General features: G+C 36.5%; 1 protein-coding gene across 1 annotated transcript in view; it reads left to right on the forward strand.

The window, feature by feature from the left end:
- The first annotated feature begins 21279 nt into the window (after positions 1 to 21279).
- Positions 21280 to 22598, forward strand: part of LOC118189815 (5' exonuclease Apollo-like) — a 41145-nt gene continuing 39826 nt past the window's right edge. The window contains exon 1 of the mRNA XM_035360488.2: positions 21280 to 21398. The gene's annotated coding sequence lies outside the window, so the exon portion shown is untranslated. The remainder of the gene's footprint in view (positions 21399 to 22598) is intronic.

Raw genomic sequence — 22598 nt, forward strand, 5'->3', positions numbered from 1 at the left:
AACTGAGTGTTTTGTCTTCACGTAGAGAAACCAGATATTTTCTTCTGATTTCCATTATACCTCACCGTTTGTAATTATTATGGTTTTATTTTAGTGGAAGTAAAATGAATCGGAAGCATATTCATTGGTCTACAATTACATAAAAAATTTTATTTGAGTGAATTAGAAATCATTATTTACAGTTTTTTAGAAAAGATAAATTAAATGATACACGTCGACGTGCAAATAACTTGTTTAGGCTTTTGCTTAAAAAGTTGTAAGGATTATGTTAATTTTATTAACAGTTAAATTTTGAGTTTAAACTTCCTTTCCTACTGCTTCTTAATTTCAACTTACCACTTCCGGCCAGAACGTAGTTTTAGAATCACGTTTGAATGCAAAATGAGGAAGAGTGGTATTTAACCGCGAAGTTCTACTATCTTAGATAGAATCAGAGATTCTGGCTAGCACGCGTCCGCCTTTTTAGGCTACTCTCTCTTGAGCTATTATTACGCTCGGCCGTACTTTAGGCCCTTGATAGCTTCGCAGTTAATTAGCGTTAAGGGGCCAACTCCGTTAGAATCGTGATAGCTTCGGCTATATCTTTTTAGTTAAGATTAGTCAAGTTTTATTTCTTAGTTTCCTAAATTCAAGCCCGAGTGTCGGCTTTATTGTAAAACTCCAAGACGGAGTTCTGTTAAATCTTATTTGAATAATAATAAAGGGTCTCTTAACCCTTTCCAAGTTTTATTTACTGTCTCACGAACTCAAGCGATTATTCGCTTACTAGTTCTTAAGATTCTTCACATTCAACTGTAACTTAAGATACACAGTAGAGAATCTTACAAAGTAATTTTATTTCTCCACGCAATTAACATAGGGAACAACATACTGAGATCATTGAAATCTTTGGATCCTAACCTAAGAAGTCGTTAATTATTATTTCCCAAAACTTTGGAATAACTACTTTTACTGATGCCAGGTAAAGAAGAATGCACCAAAAAGGAATGTGATTGCAATTTCAGTGGTATTTGAATAATCAGTATCTCTCATGACGACCCTGATTGATACAGTATTTCAGCGTCGCATCCAGAGGAATCTGCCAACACTTTTTTTTTTTAATCGGTGCACTGCGCATCATTGAAAATTCTCAAATCGTCCCGGTAATTTAGGACGTAGATGACGAAGTTCATGCGCATCATTGATAATTCTTGAAACTATCTCTCGAATTGCCTGATAAATTTTTACGTTCATGCGCATCACAGAAACTTCTCGAAATCACCTCTTGAATCGTTGCGATAAATCTGGACACACATTTTCCAGAATTGCTAATAAATCTAGTATTCCAGTATTGCTAATTAATCTAGTAGTTCATGCCGGGCTATATAAACGCTTCGTCGTGAACATGTTCCATCTGTCTACCAGTCGAACTCTTCAACCTAGTTTTTTAATTTTGAGCTGTTTTTCAAAAACATGGCAAATCAAAACTAGTTTTATAGAAGAAAAAAAAAAAAAAAAAAAAAAACCTGTCACTACTATAATGAATTTATTTCGCAATTGTAGACCTAACACTGAAGGCGTAACTCTTCATATTTCTATGGACATGCACAGATGTTCGATGTGGAGGCCTTTTGTAACACGGCAGACGTCTGAACAATAGTTTAGTTCCTAAGCTCTTGCCAAGTAGATGTACAGATTCACCATATTCTAACTGCTGCACCCATAAAGGTGATCAAATGACTTACCATCTCCTCTTGAATAAGTAAAATAACTCAGAAGAAAGTTTGAAATAAATTATTGTCGACCTAACGGTTACATAGTACAACTTTCCACTGGGATACCTAATCTGTGTAACAGAAAATAAATCTCAAATGTAGTCTGTAGACAGAGGATACTTTAGAAAATAAAAGATCATATTTAAAAAAAAAAAACGTTTACAGGAGCAAAATTTCACATTATTGCCTGAAATTTGTACTAATCAAGCAGTGGATCATTATACAAATTTTTCGTTTGGCTACTTAGCTTTTATGAAGGGCGTGTCAGACGTACATGATAATTGAAAATTAGGAAGACAAAAAATATCAGCAGATTAAAAGAAGTGCAATGTTGGCATCAGAGCCGTGGCAACCAGTGCAGCTGTATAGCCGCAGTACTCAGAGGTGAAAAATTTTAGATGTTGCAGGGCAGAAAAATGCCTCTAACCTAGTGTAATATTTACCGACGACTCTAAATTAGTGCAGCAAAATCCCTTAAGAAAAAAATAATAGCGAGGTAAAAAGAAAGAAGGTCATCAAACAAGCAATCGAAAAATACGAGAAAATATCACAAGCTAAAGATATTTCACCAATATCCAAATGCCGATTTTGATCGAGACTTTGGAGAACAGAGACGCTTTTGTTCTGTTGATTCCTCATTGCTTGATGCAGCGTTATTGATATGAAAATTTCATGATTAAGGTGAAAGATCTGCATTTGGAATTACAATGTTTGATAAAATGTGAATTAAACATTTTAAATAAACTTTAAATAATTGTCAAAACAATGATTCTTCCCACGACCCCAAATATAAATACATAACAATTGGTGAAATAAATTATGATCTTTGCCTAGGATTACAAAGGAATTATTATAAAAGACAGAGTTTCGAGGGGAGAAAGTGTTCATTGAGCATATTATTGTGAATGGCTACGATATCTTTAAAGTAATTGCATAAAAATGTGTCACCTGCTTAGGGACAGGAAATTAGTTTTGAAAGAGTTACGTAGAAAATTGGGACAAGTCTCCTAACCAAGTAGAAAAGTGAAGATTCACTCCACCAAAAAATAATATATTCCTGAAATTCTTGCACAGATTAAAAGAGCTGTATATGGATTGCAAGGCGAAACATGTTTCTTCAGCAGTTACTCACGCCATTCAAGGACTGAATAAAAGTAGTATCCTACAACGAATAGCAAATCTTCCAGGTGGATCAAACCTGTTGTGAACAATGGGATCACCCAGAAATGTAAGCATGGACTGCCTGGAGTCAAATTAACTTGAGAGAAAAAATATTAGCATTGTGTTTTAGATTAAGATCGTATTAGTATATTCCGATGACTATTACCTTTTCAAAAAGTAACATAATCGGAACAGTAATTGCCAGAAATGGAAGTATTTGTAATTTTACGCATTTGTTTATGGGGTTCCACCCTTTTATCTAACAACTTTAGTTCAGGAACAGAAACGTAAACACGAGAAGCGTTAATTACCCTTTATTGCTAAAAGTAAGAGTTAATAGATGGCTTCTTTGTCAGAGCGTACAGTAAAGCCTCCACTTGGGCTTGAACTCAAAATAATAAAAAATAAGGCTTAATTAAGATATAGCCAAAGCTATCAAATTTCTAAGTAGTTGGCACCTAAATATCGAATAAGCTAGCGAAGTTATCAACGGTCTGTAATACGGCCGAGCATAGTAACTGCTTAGAAAGATGTATCCAAAAGGTAAACGCGCGCGCGCCTTTACTTCCTCTTTACTTTCATTCCGCCTTTACTTTCATGTATCGAAAGCGCGTTTGTCCGTAATGTAATATTTTGCACATCTCACTCGTTTTGCTTTTCACTTCAAACAACACTGTTGAGGTTTAAGAAGTTGTAAGGGATCATAGGTTTGTCCGTAATGTAATCTTTTATACATTTTCAGTTTTTTTTTAATTTATTATTTTTATTTTTTCACTTCACCGTTGAGATGTCATTAACCATTTTATAGGATTCCTTAAAATGTAATCTTATATAAATTTCAGCTCTTTCACTTCAGATAATACCGTTAAGGTTTAGAAATTCTAAGTGACTTACCCCAAAAAAATCATTTTCGGTGACCCGACATCCTTCATAGATTTGACCATCATGTAAAATCCTTTTACGTGGTTAATTTAAACAACACTTTGATGTTTAGAATGGGTCTATAGAAAATTTTCCATTTGGATTTCAATAGCATGAACTTATTCATAGGATTCATCATAATGTCACAGTAGCAAAGTAAATTTCAAGCGTTTCGTTCAAAGAATTCTTTTTGAGATCATCTTTTTCCTTCATGGTGTAGAAAGTTGAGACTGGAACAAAAAGACCACGTCGTGTTGCATCTTCAACAGCCCGTACTGATCTGACCAGAAAACGGAAGGCTTATATAGTTAAGGGATGGAGAGTTTCTTAAAGCAAATGGGAGAAAGTTTTGTCGGCTGGAAAATTTTCTGAGAGCTCAGAGAAAATCTGTAACACAAATTTAAAAAAAAAACTTTTTCTCTTTGTTCATTCATACTGTTGTCTTATGACAACATTATAAATAAACTCTTTGACCCTTCCGTCTTTTCGTTCTAAGACGATATGTTTCTAAAAGTAGAACATGAGTCACCCTTCTATTTTTAGAATTCTAAAAATGTATGAAGAGTCATCCTTCTATTTTTAGTCGTCTCACACAAAAAGGAAAGCATTCATTTATAATGTCAGAAGACATCATTATAAATAAACAAAAAGGAATGGTTTTGTTTGTTTGTTTTTGTTTTATTTTTTTATTCTTGGCCAGAGATTTTCTCTGAGCTCTGAGAAAATTTTCCAGCCGACTCGTTCGACGAGACATTACAAATTCTTTCTCGAATGGACTCTCTCTTATCTATTTAAGCAATCCGAGTTTAGTTTCAGATCGGTCCGTGCTGTTGAAGAGGCAACATCTTCCAAACTTGATCAAAGCTTATGGATTGTTGCATCAGGTTCTTCTATTTACAATAAAATTAATGTAAAATTCCTTACCTGCTGCATCTTCAGTGTTCACGACGCCAGGCTTCTAATAATCACGTTTTCAGTAAGAGTTTCTATTACTGCAAACAAGCCATCTTGTCTTTTAATTATTTATTGAAATAATAAGCTAATATACACTATTTACAAGGTAGGTGATAATTATTTTAAGAGAGTACATTTTTAATTCTGAGTCTTTACGCTCCTCAGAGCGGTTCCAATCTCGACTGCTTCTCGGAACTTAATTACAGCAAAAGTAAAGGAAGAGATGCCCGCCACCTAGTGGCAAGAATGTGACATCCTCCCACCTTTCGATTTTACCTCGATAAGATGGGAAAATCAAAACAAAATTTATCAATAATCAAACAAAAATTCAAGTACAACTTTCACAAATATGAAAAGTAACTAATGCTCTAAAATTAATACTTACAAAGAAGGATTACACATCTAAACATTTTCTGCATTACATTCATACCATATCCAGATAACATGTTCCAATTGACTACTGTTAGGACAATTAAAATTCTAAAATACTGAAAAGAAACAAAAATTAGTATAGCAATTTAAAAATATGTAACAGGTTTTACAGTTTTACGTCCATATCTAGTTTGATAGTTCATATCACTGTCACACTTATCGGCAGAGTTTTTTCTGTTCATGGTGAAGTCACTAAACAAGTTAGGTCTATCAAGTTCGAGAGGATAAATACGTTTCACAGGTCTTAGGAGTTCACCCGTTGCAGTTTTCACTTTGACAACACGTACTTCGTTGTCTTTCCCAGGATATAGTTCTACAACACGACCTATTGGCCAATCTATTCTCTTCTTGTTGTCGCTGCCGACTAACACCAAGTCATTTTTGTTGATAGTCCGAGTAGATCGTTTATATGGTTTTTGCACTAGGATAGCTAAATATTTATCACGAAATCTTTTGCGAAAATGTTCTCTTAAGTTCTGCAAGAACTTGTATCTTTTTGTCAGATTAATGGTGTGGTGATCCACGGTTTGAAAATGGTTTCTGAATCAGAAGAGATTCGTGCACTAACCTAGTGCTTCGCATTAGAGAGTAAAGAACATCTATGATATAAAAATATACTTTTATTTACACAGCGAAAACGCGCAGCAACATTATTAACGAAAGCTCATTCTCCTAATAACATACTTCTTTTTACACTCCGCTTGCGCATGCGCAATGACAATTACCAAAGGAGCTTGGCAGATACTGCCATCTGTTGGATAAACTATTCGCTACATATTCCTCCCACCTGAATTTACTGGGAGGTAAATTCACACATCTGTTAAGTATAATATATGCATAATAGTACAGTATACAATATTGAAGTATAAAATTATGCCTACCAAGATGTTCTAATTAAATTGAAATACAAATTTACCTGGAGATGCAGCATTCCATAATTTTCTAGACATATTAACAGATAATACTAAACCTAGAAAAATAAAAATAAATCAAATTATTAAAAAGTATTCAAACAAGTACAAAACATTTCACAGACGTATCACTGGTTTCACAGTTCTACCACTGCTGGTAGTCATAGGAATATTTTCAGTCATATCCTTTTGGACTGGGTTATCCAGCTCAAGTCTGTACAGTCTTTGCACTGGTCTCAGAAACTCAGAAGTCTCTGTTTTTATGACAGCAAGTCTTATTTGTCCATCACGACCAGGTAGCAGCTTTATGACACGCGCCAGGTTCCAAAAACCACGTTTTTTGTTGTTATCTTCAAGTAGAACAATTTCACCCACCTGGAGAGGTTTAGCTATAGAGTTTTTAATGGACTGCTGACGTAACTGTCCTAGATATTCCACACGGAATCTTGCTCTAAGTTGTTCTCTCACCTTTTGTAGATACTTAGCTCGTTTACTCAGTTTTTCCTTATCCACTGTATCGATATCAGGTACTCCTGATTTGGAAATCTCCCGCAAGAACATTTCTGGAGTTAATGGGGATGAATCTTCAACGTCTTCCGACACGTAGGTAAGTGGCCTAGTATTGATTACTCTCTCACAGTCGCATAGTACTGTAACCAACTCCTCGTAATCCAGGGCAGCACGACCTAGAACTTTTCTCAGAATCTGTTTCACCATTTGAACTAAACGTTCCCACCAACCGCCCCACCAAGGTGCGGAAGGAGGAATAAATTTCCACTGAATTCTTTGCTCAGCGGCTTTTGATCGCAGACTCTCCCAATCAATTGTATGCAGAAGGCTCTCCGCTCCTTTAAAATTACTGCCATTGTCTGAGTATATTATAGATGGTCTTCCGCGACGAGAAATGAAACGTCTCAATGACTGGAAAAAAGCTTCAGTTGTCAAGGATGTTACTGACTCCAGATGAATGGCCCTATAGACCGCACATGTGTAAAGAACAATATAAGCTTTTCGACCATCCTTAAGGTAGAGGGGTCCTGCCAGATCGACACCCACTATCTCAAAAACATTTGCATCACGTACTATATCTTTCGGCAAAATTCCTGGAGTTACATCACAACTTTTGGATTTAAATCTTTGACATTTAACACATTTTCTAATGCAGTTTCGTACTGTCTTACGAGTTTTGAGGATCCAATACTTTTCCCGCAAATGAGACATCACCATAGAAGTACCAGCATGCAGCAGCTCATTATGTGCATTCATTATTAGTAATTTTACTACTGCATGATCAGATGGCAAAATTACAGGAAACTTAAAGTCATCAGTATCGTCGCGATAAGAAATATTGGTTTTAGCTCTGATCAAACCATCACGATCAACTATAGGTCTGAGGTCTTTAATTTTATCATCGTTCACACTCTTAAATGATTCTCTTTGAACCAATAACATAAGAGTTATCTCAGCTCTTTCAATTTCCGAAACTGACTAAGTTTTGGAGGTTTCGTTTGTAATTCTTCGTAATTTAAAGTAAAACCTATGAATCCAACCTAACATGCGTACAATTTTCTTTATTGATGAAAAGTACCTGTAATACCAATTGTCAGGTTTAGAATCTTTGTTAAGAGTTGTCAATACTGATTTACGCCTTTCTGAATTTATGATCTCTTCGGCTGGCAAATCGGTGCCTCTTGACCATGACGATTCTGGTTCTAACAGCCATGATGGGCCCTCCCACCATTTCGACAGCAAAAACTGTTTAACTGAACAGCCTCTAGAAGGGAGATCGGCGGCATTCAGCTCCGAAGGGATGTAATGCCAATCTTCTATTTTTGTAAGTGTTCTGATTTCTTGGACACGATTCCAAACGAAAGTTTCCCACCGTACGTCTCGCTGGATCCAGCACAAAGCGGTTGTTGAGTCAGTCCAGAAGAATGTTCTTAAATTTGGCATGTTCAAATCTGAAAAGACCATACGTCCCAAGCGTGCTCCGATTAAGCAGGATAATAATTCCAAACGAGGAATGGATATACTCTTTAAAGGCTTAACTCTAGTGCGTGCTTGCACAAAATTTAAATAAACCTTATTTTCGGTCTTCACTCTTAAGAAAATGCAGGTAGCATAGGCATGCTTGCTGGCATCGCTGAAAACATGAAGACTTACATCTTCATTAACCGATCTGTCAATATTAAGCCATCTAGGAATTTTGACATCAGACAGCAGTTTCATTTCCTTTACCCATTGTATGGACTTCTTTTCTAAATGTTCTGGCAATTTTTGATCCCAATTTAATCGTAATTTCCAACACTCTTGCAATATCACCTTTGGGAACAGGGTAACGGGAGAAAGGAAGCCTACTGGGTCAAATAACTTATGCGCGCAAGAAAGGAGTGTTCGTTTACTCGCGACAATCTCCTCTTTCTTTAGTGACTCAATTTTACAAGAAAAAGTATCATCCTTCAAATCCCAATTTAACCCTAGAACGCAAACGAATGTATCTAATTTAGAGTTGGGAATTATTTCGGTTTCACAATTCGACCGCCATCCTCTAAGATTAAACTTTCCCAGTGACAATAACATTCTCGATTCTAGTACAAATCTATTCAATTCTTCAACATTCTTAAAACTAGTCAGGCAATTATCAACATAGAAGGACTCCTTCAAAATGTTGGCTGTAACTGCAAACTGATCAGGGGCACGATTTAAATGATAGTTCAACGTAGCGGCTAACAAAAATGGACTACAGTTAAGCCCAAAAACCACGCGACAATGTCTGTAAATTTTAGTATTCTCTTCTTCTGCACCTTTCCAAAAGAAACGCAAATAATCTCTATCCTTCTCTCTTATACCAATCTGCAAGAAAGCTTTCTCAATGTCTGAAATTACTGCAAGAGGATATTTCCGAAAACGATTCAACAATGTTGGAATTATTTCTATTAGGTTGGGACCTTTCTCAAGACAATCATTTAAGGAAAGTTCTCCTTTGGCGTGTGCCGAAGCATCAAAAACTGGCCTTACTCGCGTAGTTTCACTAGATTCTTTAAAAACCGGCCTATGAGGCAAATAGTGCTCTCTATCTACTTCGCCTTCATTTACCTCTTCAATAATTCGTTCCTTCAACCAAGTTTTAAATACTTCCTGATAAACTTTAATTTGATTCGAATCTAATAATTTCCTTCGCGTATTAGTCAGGCGTTTTTCTGCCAACGTTTTATTATTAGACAAGCGAGAGGGGTCCAGTACCCAAGGTAATGCAGTTTCATATCTCCCGTCTGAATCCAAATTCAAATTTTCCTCAAAATATTGCATGGTCTCCTCATGAATTTCAGCTTTCGTTTTAGACTCAACTGGGTCATTTATACCAATAACGTCTAACTTCCACAAGTTTTCTGCTGATCTTTCGTTTAGCAATAAAGAAACACATGCAAGAGAATCATTTATACCCGAAGATTCCTTCGCTGGAATTTTACCCATTAAAATCCATCCCAAACTTGTTTCCATCGCGACCGGACCACTTTGTAAACATTTAATATTTCCGGTGAATAATTTTCCAGCAATATCAGAACCTATCAACAATTTAATGTCACTTTCGTTTTCGAGAGCATTACCCTCTACATCTGACACTTGAATATTTAATTTACGAAGTTCTTTCAACCAAGGACCTTTAGGTATTTTCTTAACATCAGAACAGATAACAGATTCACTTAAACAATGCACACTACATACATATTTATTATCAAGGCTACTCAAATTAACTATATATTTAGAATGCAATTTTTCTTTTGTTTCTACACCTCCGAATAATTTATGAACTAATTTCACTTCACCAACACTGTTACATTTCAAAGAATCTGTAATATCTTTCGTTAAATAACTTCTCTCGCAACCCGTATCTATAATCCCTCTGACTATCCTTTCCCTGTTGCCATTTTTTACCCTTACGATTAATGTTTGTAGTAACACATCGGAGCTCGCGGATCTGCTAGCCAAAACATTGACCTCGTTTTTCGCCACAGGCTCTACTTGTTTAGTCTCTTTCAATTGAGAAGGAACTTGTTGACACATTACTGCCAAATGCCTTTTCTGGCAAATTAAACACTTAACCTTGGACTTACAGTTACGAGAAATATGGTTTTTCTTCAAGCATAATAGACATAAACCCTTCTTAAATATTAAATCTTTTTTATCCTGATATGTAAGCGTACTAGCTTTAAAACATTTTTCTGTTAAATGTGGCTTATCACAAAATAAACACGATTCCTCAACTTTCTTAATAGGAGCATTTTCTTTAAATTTGTCTCCTGTATACAAATCATTACAAGTAGGAATATTAGACTCATCATTAATGTAACTTTTAGATTTTCTACTTTTATCAAAAGAAAAACGCGCTAATTTAATTCTCTCTTCAGATATCACTTCATTTTTCAAAAACAGAAGAATAGATTCAAGATCGCTCTTACCTTGTTGTGACGAGCTCTCCCGTTCCCTCTCCCACACGCGTAAGATGTCAGGGGGCAGGCAAGATTCAACTAACGGAAAAATAACACTAGCGTATTTATCTTCAGTCACACCGAGAGATTCCAGAGCACGCAATTTTGTTTCTAAACTGTCGTACAACGATGATAGCGCAAAGTCTTTTTTTGTTGCATTATTATTTATCAACACAAGATTCAATAAATCCCGAACGTACACTTGTATAAGAATATCTTCACGTCCAAAACGATTCTTTAAATGTTCGATGACTTTCGGATAATTTTCTTTAGTTGTCGGGAAACTCTGCACTATTTCCCGTGCTTTCGATTTGGCAGCAGTAGCCTGGATCAGATATACGAATTTCAAATGATCATCTAGCACTGGATCTTCGTGTATCTTACTAAAGGTATTCCAGAAATTCAACCATTGTCGTGGATCACCTGTAAATTCAATCAAATTTATTTTCGGAAGCTTCAAATTCGTTGCCGTTGTTCTTGAATCAACAGTTCTGGTTTCATTTACCGATGCATGAGTCAGCAAATTTTTCTCTAGTTTCACAGTGATTTGCTTCACTTTCATCCTGGCTGCTATTAATTTCTCCTTGTAAGTCTCACATGACTCAAATTCTTTAGTATATTCTTCTTGCGAGACTTCTTTCGATTTTGATAGGAGATCCAGTATTTCTTCATCCAACTGTTGTAGTCGAATTCCTTTATCTTCCAGGATTTCCAGGGACGATAATAGAACATCACTGTTCAATTCTGACTCATTCAAATGTCCATGTAGGCTATTATATGCTTTCGTGAAGGCTGCACGCAGTGGTATTCTTCTTACTTTCAAGGCTTCCATTTCTGCTGTTAAACCATCAAAAGTGTCCTTTACCCAACTAATGCGTCCTGTTAGACGGACGCCACTTTTTATTGTGGTGATCCACGGTTTGAAAATGGTTTCTGAATCAGAAGAGATTCGTGCACTAACCTAGTGCTTCGCATTAGAGAGTAAAGAACATCTATGATATAAAAATATACTTTTATTTACACAGCGAAAACGCGCAGCAACATTATTAACGAAAGCTCATTCTCCTAATAACATACTTCTTTTTACACTCCGCTTGCGCATGCGCAATGACAATTACCAAAGGAGCTTGGCAGATACTGCCATCTGTTGGATAAACTATTCGCTACAAATGGTATCCAGGTAGTCTAAGTCAGGCACTCCGACGTCGTGCACATCTTGTAGAAACATTGAAGGAGTTAGTGCCGTAAGATCATTTGGATCTTCTGAAAGATACGTAAGGGGTCTTGAGTTGATTACTGATTCGATATCACAAAGTATAGTCAACATTTCCTCATAAGAGACACATGACTTGCCGAGAACATTTCTCAACATCTTCTTCACTGTTTGTACCAACCTCTCCCACCAACCGCCCCACCATGAAGCAGTTGGGGGATTAAACTTCCACTGTATTCTCATACTAGTTGAATGACATTCTATTTCTTTCCAATCTATCGATCTTAAAAGATTTTCAGTTCCAACGAAATTAGTGCCATTGTCGCTGTAAATAATACTTGGACGACCTCTTCCGGCAATAAATCTCCTTAATCCCAAGATGAACGCATTTGTTGATAAACTTTCTATCAGTTCAAGATGTATCGCGCGATAGACCGCGCAAGTAAAGAGCAAGATCCATGCCTTTTTTCCTTTTCGTAAATAAAGAGGACCGGCTACATCGACTCCGGTCACTTCAAACACCAGAGCATCTCGAACTCGATCTTCAGGAAGAGGTGCTGGAACAGTCTCTATATTCTTTGCGCTATATCTTCTACAGCGAACACACTTCATAAGAACTTTACGTACTATTTTTCTTCCTCTCAGGACCCAGAATTTCTGTCGAATATTGGCTAGTACGAATTGCACACCAGCGTGGGATAGTCGCAAATGGTAATCTAAAATTAACCTATGAACTAAGTCATGATTTGAGGTCAATACAATTGGACAGAGAAAATTCTAGTAATCTTGGTCTTCTCTTCTAGTAATCTTGGTCTTTAACCGAATAAGGCCATCTGAGTCAAAAAAGGTACAAAGGTTGCTAACTTTAAGTTCTTTTCCAAATGCTTCTATTTGTATTATCTTGCATATTTTCTTTTCTACAGTTTCTATTTCAGGGACCGTGAGTTCTCCTGATTGTTTAGAATCTGGTCTTTGCAGTTGTTGATAAATCTGCATATCCAAGCAGTTATTCTTAACATTTTATGGTAAGATGAATATTTCTCAAAAAATGTTCTACCCTTTGCGTATTTAGTGCAGAAATGACTGATTTCCTTTTTTCTGAATTTACTATTTCCATATCCGGTATTTTCCTTTGTCTAGGCCATTCTTCCTGATTTTTCTTCAGCCAGTCGGGGCCCTCCCACCATCTAACTACTAAAAGTTGTTTAGCGGTGCAACCTCTTGATGGGAGGTCAGCTGGATTTTTTGTTCCAGCAATATGTTTCCACGTTTTTGGATCCGTCAGTTTCCTAATCTCCCTGACTCTGTTTTCCACAAAGACAGCCCAGACAATCTCTTCCCTTTGAATCCATGTCAAAACTGTTGTAGAATCCGTCCAAAAATGCGTTTCCACATTTTGCCATTGCAAACCATTTAAAACAGAAGAGCATAGTCTGGCACCTATCGTGGCAGCTATCAATTCCAGACGAGGGATCGTAATAGATTTTACGGGAGCTACTCTAGACTTCGATGCCAACAGATGAACTTCAACTCCAGAATTCGTCACAGTTCTCAAGAAAACTGCAGCAGCATACGCATTACTACTGGCATCACAGAATGTGTGAATGCTGCAGAACTTCCTATTGTCCTTGCTGGAATGTATCCAACGTAGGAGGGATATTTCTTTTAAGAGAAAAAGGCTTTTATACCAATTCACAAAATTTTGTTTTGTACTCTCGTCGACTTCAGTATCCCAAGAAATTCCTGTTTTCCATAGGTTCTGCAACAATACTTTAGGATACAAGAGAACAGGACTCACAATTCCCATAGAATCAAATATTTTGTGTGCTACAGCGAGAATTGTTCTCTTCGTTATTATACCCATTTCAAAATCTTCTAGCCAATTCAGATTCGAAGTTAAATTATCTTTCTGAGAGTTCAATAACAGACCCAATACGGGTGAAATAGTTTCATGTTTCAAGTTATCTCCATTATGTAACCAACCTCGAAGATTAAACTTTCCTTCATTCATTATTTCTCGAGATTTTTCGATGAACTGGATCATCTCGGATTCTTTGTCAAAACTGGCAACAACGTTATCTACGTAGAAGCTACGCAAGAGTTTAGCTATCATCTCCGTATCATATGAAGAATTTTTCATGTACTTTTGTAGATGGAATTCTATAACAGCTGCCAAAAGGAAAGGACTACTCTTAACGCCAAATACTACCCTAGTATGACGAAATATTTTCGTTTTCCTTTCTTCCACATCATTCCACCAGAAAAAACGAAGCCAGTCTCTATCTTGAGGCCTTACACTGATCTGTAAGAAAGCCTTTTCAATGTCTGCTATAGCAGCAAACTTGCCTTCCCGAAATCTCAACAAAATAGAAGGAATTAGTTCTATCAAATTTGGTCCACACTCCAAACACTGATTTAGAGAAGGAGACGATTGTTTCCTCGCAGACGCATCAAACACCGGTCGAATTGGTGTTGAGCTATTTTCTTTGATCACTGGTCTATGCGGTAAATAATGTCCATAGTCAACCGCAATATTTTCTTTAACTTCTTCGATCACTCCTAAGTTACACCAGTCATTAAAAACTGCATTGTATGAAGAAAATAAATTTTGAGATAAAAGTTTCTGGGTGGTAGATTGTAGACGTTTCAACGCTAAATCCTTGTGGGTGGAGAGTGGTACATGATTCTCCGCCCACGGAAGTGCGACTTCATAACGCCATTCTTCGTTTAGAGATACAGAATTTTCGAAATGCAATTTTGCTTGCAAATCCCTTTCCTCTCTAGCCTTTTTTGTAACTGGATCTGTTATTCCGATAACATCAAGCCTCCACAGTTCTGACAGCGTGGCATCAGAAATATGTAAAGATAACGAAAGCGTGGAAAAGGAATTTTCTATTTCATAATTGTCAGTGTTCGCTTTCCCCATGACTGTCCACCCAAGTCTTGTACTTACAGCAACTAATCTTCCCCAAGGAAGAACTTCGATTTTACCTGTAAATAAATTTGCAGCAACATCTGCCCCTAACAACAAATGAATCTCTTGGGGGTTCTCCTGAAATAATCTGCAATTTCCATTTTCAAAAACATCACTGACGTAAATTCCTCTTCTTCTAAGTTCCCTAATCCAGTGTATATTTTTGATTTTAGGGACCGAAGAACATATTTTTCTTTCATCTAATACATTGATTTCGCAATTAAACCGTTTATCTACGCTACCCAATTTTATTCTATAACGTTTATGTTTTTCCGAAACTTCTATGCCACCGAAAAGTCCGTGGGTTACACTTTGTTCACCTAAGCTTCTTAATTGTAACCTTTCTGCTGCATACCTGCTTATGTATGAGTTTTCAATTCCGGTGTCAATTATCGCTCGAACAAATTGGTTATTCCCCCTTCCATATATGCGAACAATTAAAGTTTGCAAATATACTTCTGAACATCCTGCTTGATTTGAAAGTACTTTATTTTCTATCTGTTCGTCTTTTTTAATTTCCGAAACCTCGACAGAAGGATTTTGTTTATTACACATAATAGTTGCATGTTGTTTTTTACAAATAGAACAAGTTATTTTTGTTCTGCAGTTTTGAGCAAATTGGTGTAACTTTAGGCATTTATAGCAAGCACATTTTCTTTTTAAAATGTCCCTTTTTTCTTGTAATGATAATCCGGAAACGAAACTACAGTCATAAATCTTGTGGAATTGATTACAGAAGACGCAGTTCATATTTTCCTCTCTGCATTCGGATTTTGTAAACAAATCCGTAGCGGTCGGAATCTTTGGTTTATTATGTCTATTTGAGAGACCATATGCGCTTTTCGTTGCAGGGGGGAGGAAGAAGACTGTCGCCGATCGGATACTTTTTGCTGTTGCGAAAACGTTGACCTTGTGCGTTCGCGGGATGAAAGTTCTGCGTGTAAAAATGACATTAAATCTTTTATGTTATAATCGGTGCCAACATTTTGTGTTCTATGAAATTCAAGCGTTAATTCTGAAGGCAATAACTTCAAAATCATCGGACACAGCAAAGCACTGTAAGATTCCGATACAACATCTAATGCTTCGAGACATCTAATCTGTGTTTGTACTTTATCATACAAGTTACGAAATGTTTTTATGTCATTCGCATTTTTTAATGATTCAATATTCAGCAAATTATTCATGTGCGCATTAATAAGAATGTCTCTCCTTCCAAAACGGTCGTGTAAGATTTGAATTGCTGAATCATAATGTTTTGGCGATAACGGAAGTCCTTGAACGCAGCTAGCAGCTGTTCCTCCTAAATATGCTTTCAGGTAATTAAATTTGTCTACTTTGTTCAATGATTCGTTATTATGTATTGAGGACTCAAAACTATTCCAAAAAGTAAGCCATTGACTGCTGTTCCCATAAAATACGGGAATCGAAAGTTTTGGTAATTTAACATTAGGTGTATCTTTTATATTTTGCTGTGTGTTCGGTGCATTTAAGTCATGATTAAGTTCCTTAATCCGTTTCTTAAGCCTGAATTTCCATAACGTTATCTTCTCGCGATATTGTTCTGTAATTTCGAATTCATTTTCGAATTCATCTACACTCAGAATTGGTTCAACTTCCACATCGGCATTAGATAGCGTTTCGGTTTTAGCATTAAGCTGTTCTAACAATTCTTCGAGCTCATTAATACTACATTCAGATTTATTTAATTCACTTTCGATTTTCTTAAATAGTTTTGTAACGGCAGTTCTTAAGATACTTCTTTTCTTTTTTAATTTATCTACTTCAGCCATTATCTTTCTTAGATTCAAACACTTACACAAAAAATATACATCTCATGAAAAACAAATATTTAACTCTTACTTAGAAAATAAAATTATTCTTTTGCTGAATACTTCAAGAACAAGTATTAAAATCTTCAATTTTAATATTCAGATTTTGAATTCACTTTATTAGAACTTTTCAAAAAACCTGGCGTCCCTGTTCGGGCGCCATAAAAATGTTGCATCAGGTTCTTCTATTTACAATAAAATTAATGTAAAATTCCTTACCTGCTGCATCTTCAGTGTTCACGACGCCAGGCTTCTAATAATCACGTTTTCAGTAAGAGTTTCTATTACTGCTAACAAGCCATCTTGTCTTTTAATTATTTATTGAAATAATAAGCTAATATACACTATTTACAAGGTAGGTGATAATTATTTTAAGAGAGTGCATTTTTAATTCTGAGTCTTTACGCTCCTCAGAGCGGTTCCAATCTCGACTGCTTCTCGGAACTTAATTACAGCAAAAGTAAAGGAAGAGATGCCCGCCACCTAGTGGCAAGAATGTGACATGGATAATGTAATCGTCTTTTATCATGGATTTTACTTCAATGAATATGACTTTTCGACCTGTATGTTACAACTATGGAGTGATTGTAATTATGATATAGTTTACAACTCTCCTGGAAACCTTGCGGTGTTAGCGTAAATGAGAGTTTGCAAAGATATGTTTGGATAGCTATGATACATTTTATGACTGCCCTGGAAACCTTGCAGTGTTAACGTAAAGGGGAGTTTGGAAAGATGTGTTCCCATGACCATGATATACTTTATGACTCCACCTGGAAACCTTGCGTTGTTAACGTAAAGTGGGAGTTTGGAAAGATATGTTTTGACTTTTTATGTCTATTTTGCAACTCCCCTGGAAACCTTTCGGTGTTAACGTAAAGGGAAGTTAAAAATATAGGTTCCAATCTTATAAGCGCCCTGGAAACCTTGCCGTGTTAAAGTAAAGGAGAGTTATAACTTTGGAGTCGTGGTAGTTCTGCTGTATTTCACAACTCCCCTGGAAACCTTGCGGTGTTAATATAAAGGGGTGTTGTAACTTTGGAGCCGTGGTATTTTGATACATTTCACAACTCCCTTAGAAATCTTGCGGTGTTACCGTAAAAAGGAGTTGTTGCAAAATACATGACAATCATGTGAACGTTGTTGAACAAAATAATTCTTCCTTTACACGTTGTGTTTTACCCAATGCTATGAATTTGTTTGTGACGAGTTTAAAGAGTTTTTAGTAAACAATGTTGAACCTGGCTGAATTTTATAAAGTCTCAAAATGGTTTGCAATCATGAGCAAGATCCATACGGAAAGCACTTTATTTCAATTTGGGACACTATAAAGGCTAAGAGCCAAAGTTTATTTACAATGTTTCCAGATTCCCGCATGGTGGACGTCTCTGAAAATGAAACTATTTTTGTTTGCCAAATTTGTCGGAACATATTCAAGAACGAACCAGAAGAGATGCATTGAAGCTGACAGAGAGAATTTTAAACAAAATAGAGTTTTCACCAAGATGGACTGGAGCGACTTTTTTGTTTTCCACTCAACCAAGATTGACTTTTGTTTCCCGCCATTTGTTTCCCGCCTAACTAAAATGGACTTGTGCGACTATTTTGTTTTCTTTCCTCCCTAACCAAGATTGATTGGAGCGACCATTTTGTTTTCTCTTCTTCCTAAGCAAGATAGTTTCAACAACCATTTTGTTTTCTCTTCTTCCTAAGCAAGATAGTTTCAACAACCATTTTGTTTCCCACCTATCCAAGATAGGTTTGAACTACCATTTTGTTTTCTCTCCTCCAAGATGGATTTGAGTACCAATTTTGTTTCCCACTTAACCAAGATAGGTTTGAACAACCATTTTGTTTTTCTTACCTAACCAAGAGTAATTTGAGCATCCATTTTGTTTTTTCTCTCCTAACCAAGATTCACTTGAGCAACCATTTTGTTTCTAACCTGAAAAATATATTTTCTAAATGTGTTCCGGTGTTCGACTGCTTTTGTGACCGACTGTAGGTAAAGTTTCTTTACGTTTTTGTTTTTAAAGTCCGAAATTCATTTAGCATTCACTCTTTTGTTAATTTTATAACAGAAACACTACATTAACGACTGACCTTAACGACTGACGACGTATCAATTTAGTGCGCAGCCACCTGACTAAGCAAACAATTTAAACACATTCCGCCCCTTGAAACGGCCAATGCTAATCAGATGGCTTTTACAGACGCTGAATAGACTGAAGTTATAGCTGAGAGCCTTGCTACACAACTCAGTCTAAATAACGGCTCCTACTGTAAACACCCGGTTACACAGGGGCGCATACACTGACGTGCTGATAGCACAACCTATCACGCCTGATCTCATTCCTATTGACGCAGCTGAGGTGTTAGGATTCATTGATAAAATGAAACCCAATAGGGCACCAGGCATAAATTCAACTTCGAATCGCATGATCAGAAACTTTCCCGTAATATATATAGTGTGGATCATGGTCCTAATTAATCTAATGCTTAAGAAGTGTTACTTTCCTTACGGTTGGAAAATTGCTGCAGTCATTCCTATTCCCAAACCGGGAAATTTAAAATTTTCCCGTCAACTCTATACCAATTACTCTATTATCATATATCTCAAAATCCCGGAACAATTTGGCTTCCAGCCTCAACACTCTAGGGTACACCAGTTACTCAGTGTTGTAGAATTCATTCACGAGGGCTTTCTAAACGAAGGAAAATTGGAATTGTCTATCTTGACATTACTGAAAACCTTTAACAGCTCTTGGCATGACGGGCTTATTTACAAGCTCATGCGGCTTGGTTTTTCAGCGCAACTCATTAAAATTCTCAACCGGTACTTGACAGGTAGATCCTTTCGACTGCCAGTTAGCCACGAATACTCTAATGCCCGCTCAATCTATGCCGGCGTCCCTTGGGGAAGTTTACTTTTACCTCAGTTGTTGAACATATTTGTTACTGATATTCATAAGTCACCTAGTGTCGATCTAGCTTTACATGCGGAAGACACTTCCATCCTTTCTCAACATTCCAACATCACCACGGTAATTTGTGCACTTCAGAATTATCTTTCCTGCCTAGAGCTATGGCTTTGACTGTGGAAAATCAAAATTAATGTCGCAAAATGTACTGCCACTTTATTCATCCGAAGAACTCACTCCAATTTATCTAACTTGCAATTCTTCGGAGAACCAATACCCTGAGTTCCTACTTACAAGTATCTAGGAGTGATACTTCATTCTAAACTTACCTGGCAACCTCACATTCAAGATTTTCCAATACGAAGGTTGTCAAACTGCAATTACTGCCCCAGAGCCGTAGCTAGGGTTTACAGCGCCCAGGGACAACTGAAGATTTCGCGCCCCCTACTGCTTGCCAAGGATGGAAAACATTTAATTCTAAAATGTCATAACATCAGTTTGGCGCCCCTTGGATTCTGCGTCCGGGGACAGATGCCCCCCTTGCCCCCTCTAGCTACGCCCCTGTACTGCCCTCTTTCGCTATAAAAAGCGACCTGTCGACGAAAAACAAGATCCTGCTCTACACATCAATGATAAGGCCTATTTTGACATATGTAAAGTCTGTATGGATCGCAGCAGCAATTACTAACAGAAAACATATCCGAATTTTCCAAAATATTATGCAACGGTAAATTTACATAGCTCCTTGGTTTGTTAAGAACGAGAATATTCATAATGCTGCCAAAATTCTTCTCTTGAATTGCTTTATACAGCGACTCTCGGTAAACTTTTCCAAAACGATTCCTTCGATTGGAAACCCCGTTCCCCATGCATTGCCTATTTATCATCCTGGAATTGCTTCCTCAAAGAAAAGATGCAGAGCTACTCTGGAAAACGCATACAATGCGTTACCATTTCCAAAGGGGCGTTGCTGTGTGGACAAGGCGTCTCAAAGCTTATCACTATACTCGTTCAATGCACCCACCCCGCTGAGTGAATTAGCTGTTCTTTCAGCTTCGTTAAGGTCTTTCTCTTTATCCTATAAACGAGCTTTATTATCTCTTACAACTGTAAGCGACTGCAGTTTAACTTAAACACTTCTTTGTTCCCCGTTAAAACGGTTCGCGTGCACCTTCTAATGTTAAACTTCAATCTCTTCCAATCATACAAAAGATAATTAAGAGAATTTATCTTTTGTATGATTGGATCATAACACTTAAAATTAAAACTACTTATTTATTTATCAATCCAGTTTTTCCTCAGGGGCAGATCTGGCCCTGTCTCTTTAAATCTAACTCGCCTAACAAGTTCTCACACCGCTTCCTCCCCAGACAGGAATCACTTGCGACGTGAATGACCTTTGGAGAGCGGTTTCTTTCTCGTATTGTTACACACATGACCATTGCTCAAGGAAACATAGAATCTTTTGAAAAGTCATGATGTAACCCTTCAAAACCGATTCTGGTCCTTTTTTGATATCAAAATTATTAAATTAAGTCCTTTAGTATTTTTCTCATTTTTCACTGGGGAAGGCAGTTTACCATTTGTTTATTATTAACAATTCGATAATAAATTTACCTCTTTGCGGAATCCTCTATTTGGTGATAATAATTAATCTTTGATGATGTGGGGATAAAGGCATTAAGCCTGCCCAAGGCCAACTAGATAGGCCTGCCTCGCAATTGAAACCTTTCTAGGTCCCTAGAAAAAATTGAAATAATAATTTCTCTGGCAACATGGATTAGGAGGGAAGTTGAAATATTTACTACTAGGTATTTGTTTTATGGGTATTTTATGTAAGTTTGACGCTCGTTTGTTACTTTATACATAATGTTATTATTAAGCTTATGAATATTAATAATCCTGTAAAATATCTGATAAGCAGATGTTATTCGTTTTTTGATTAACTTTTTCTTTTGTTTACTAATTTTTCTTCCTGTTTAGATTTCGGATACGGCAACATAAATGGATAATAATGGACAACAAAGCTGTAAAGCGGGGTGAAATGCTTAGGATGTAGGATATGAGATCAATTTTTTGCATTATTTTATTAACATTTAATCAATATACGGCCTAACTGAATGTGAGTTCAGTTGTGGAAGCGTGTTTAAAAACCTTATTCAAGTGTATCATTTGAACGATTTTCGAGCGAGGATGGTAGCCTGAGTACAGAAAATTGCAATTCCTATTAGTCAGGAGCAGGGAAGCAAGTGTTTGAAACAGTGAAGTATATTGCTAGAACATTGTGAATTTTTAAGGCTAGCAATTGGCTGGGGCAAGGGTAATTGACTCTTTTCAGAAAAAACATACAAAATTTTAAAGGAAAGTCTCAAAAGACGGGGAAATAATTATGTGTATACCAAAGAGTTTTAAATTAAATGTAATTCTGAATTTGATTGAATTTGCAGTGCATGGGTATGTGGAGATAATAGTCATTTGAAAGAGGGGATTGAAAGTTGAATTTATTACTTAATTTAGTTGCAAGAGCGAGGCCCGAACCTTTATTCTTTGATGTTGTAAAAATTAAGTCTGCGAGCTTTACTGCTGCCCTAGTAGGGCTGTGTAAATCTAACCATTATTACGATTAGTTTTTAAGATATAGGTGTGGAAACCAGATTAATCTGCACCAGTTTGTTAATTTCTTCAAGAGTTAGAAATAACTTGATTTAAATCAGGTGGGTGACTTTGTATTTGTGTAGGTTGGATTTTAATATAGAGTATTTTGGGGTTATTTTTAATACCTTGAGTTTACTCTGGTCTAAGATTGTTTCAATTTCTCGTGCAATTTGCTTGAGTTTTATAAAGCATGAACTGTTGGGGTTAGAATTTGATTTTAACTTAGCTTTTCTTCCATAGAATTTTTGCCATTCTTAGTATTTTTATTTAGAGAATCAGTTGTAATTAGTGTAGGGAATTGATTTTAATCGTCCTTGGGATTGCGTAAAAGGAGAGAGATGGGAGAATCCTAGGTTCCCCCACCCTCCCGAGGTGCTCTC

The sequence above is a fragment of the Stegodyphus dumicola genome, chromosome 3 (assembly GCF_044657685.1).
Source record: "Stegodyphus dumicola isolate Sdum_Otavi_A_Nest chromosome 3, ASM4465768v1".
In the NCBI taxonomy this organism is placed as follows: Eukaryota; Metazoa; Arthropoda; class Arachnida; order Araneae; family Eresidae; genus Stegodyphus; species Stegodyphus dumicola.